Here is a 2,178-nt window from a genome sequence, read left to right as displayed (position 1 = left end):
TTTCTAACTTTAATATAACTAAACAACATAAAACTTCACTGACAGACTTTATTAACTTAGAATTTTTGAAACTGTTGACACAATGCAAAGAAAAGCAATTCCAGTATTCTGCTAATCATTATACTTCACGTATGCTATAAGAACCAGTTATTATAATTTTCAGCTTTTATATAAGTTTTTAAGTGTTTATTCCTAATTGGTGAAAGATACATTCGCTAGGTGTAGAAATCTAGGTTGACAGTGTTTTTCTTTTAATCATTGAAAGGTGTGGCTCCACTGTCGACTTGTTTATTTTGTTTTGATGAAAAGTCTGTTGTCATTCTCTCTTCGTTTTTCTGTATCTAATGTATCTTCTCCTCCTACCCCATTGCTTTTAAGATGTGCTCTTTATCACTTTTAAACAACTCGATTAACTTTGGAGAAGTATTTCTTCTCCATATCCCTCCTGCTTGAAGATTTTTTAAGATTCTGGAAACTTTACAGGTTTATAATTTTCATCACATTTTGAAAACTTTTGGCCATTAGCTATTCAAATATTTTTTATGACTCCCACTTCTTTGGGGATTCCAATCACACATATCTTAGGCTACTTGAAATTGTCTTACAGTTCACTGATGCTCTGTTCATTTATTTTTAGTCTTTTTTTCTCTTTGTGCTACTCTCGCTTTGCTTTCACGTTCACTAATCATTTCTTAAGGCAGTGTCAAATCTGTTTGTCTCATATCATGTATTTTTTTATTTTAAGCATGGTATTTTTCATCTCTTGCAATTCTTATTAATTTTTTCATCTCTTTCATGTCTTTACTTAACATAGTAATTCTTTCCTCTACTTTCATAAATCTATAGAACATATTAACAATAGCTGCTTTTTTGTCTGTATCTACTAATTTTAGCATATGTGCCATTTCTGGATATTTCCTCAAATTGATATTTTCTTCATTATGGGTTAAATTTTCCTGCTTCTTTGTATGCCTGGTTTTAAACTAGTTTTGAGTTGAATTTTCTGTTTTTTGAAACATAAAATTTATTATAGTTTCAAATTAAAATTACCCATTTGTAAATTTTCTATTAGATAAGTTACATAGATTGATGCTCTGCCATTATTGTTGGTGAAAAAAACATAAACTTATTGCAATAACTGGTGGCACTCACAGCAGAAGGTTAGATGAGAAGGGATGAATCTCTGCAATTGTATTTATTTCTTGTTCTTGTTCCCACTATGTGTCCACCTCAACTTCATGGGCTCTGTTCAGTTTTTATAAATAGATTTAATAAAATTCGAACTTTCTTTTATGGACATACCAGAGTCCTGTCCAGTGCAGAAGCATCTATCTAACCCAGAGATTATGTCTCTGATGGAGACATGTAAGTGTTTGGACATTCCATTGATGTCAATATTAGTGTTTAGAGATGTGTTACCAAATCAAACCAAACACTAATTTTTCATAATATGGCCGAATAAATTTTTTTTTGAACAATGTATCGAGCTACACAAAATTTTCAGGCTTTAAATTTTATTTTAGAAGTGTTATTTACACTTAAGAAAATGTATAAATTTTAAGTATACAGCTTGATAGCTTTTTGATTATACACCCATGCAATCTCCACTAAGAACATGATATAAACTAGATCCATCATACCAGAAAATTTACTCTTGCCCCCTTTCAGTAAAGTCTCATTCTATATTTTTATCACTACAGAGACATTTTTGCCTGTTCTAAAACTTCATAGAAATGGAATTATACAGTGTGAAGGTACTTCAAATAGTTCATGGAAAGGGTTATATTATCTTTTAAGTCTATTTTTCCATGAAATTTTTGAAGTACCCTTATATGTATTATTTTGCATTTGGTTTCTTTCACTTAGCATAATATTTTTGAGATTTCATTTTGTTTTATGTGTCAGTAGTTCATTCTTTGTTATTTCTGAGTAGTATTCCATTGTATGAATACACTGTACTTTGTTTATTCATTCCGTAGTTGATGGACATTTGGGTTGATTTCAGATTTTTTTTTTTTTTTTTTTTTGTCTTTTTGTCTTTTTCCGTGTCCGGCAACGGATCGCAACCCTCAGTGTTGCCCCCGTACCGGACCGGGGACCGGCAACGGGATTGCAACCCTCGGTGTTGCCCCCGCACCTCGCTCAGTCAGTGAGCGGGAACCGGGCCGTATGTGGGAT

The sequence above is a fragment of the Galeopterus variegatus genome, unplaced genomic scaffold, assembly GCF_000696425.1.
Source record: "Galeopterus variegatus unplaced genomic scaffold, G_variegatus-3.0.2 Scaffold5269, whole genome shotgun sequence".
Lineage (NCBI taxonomy): Eukaryota > Metazoa > Chordata > Mammalia > Dermoptera > Cynocephalidae > Galeopterus > Galeopterus variegatus.
Note: the sequence above shows the minus strand (reverse complement) of the source record.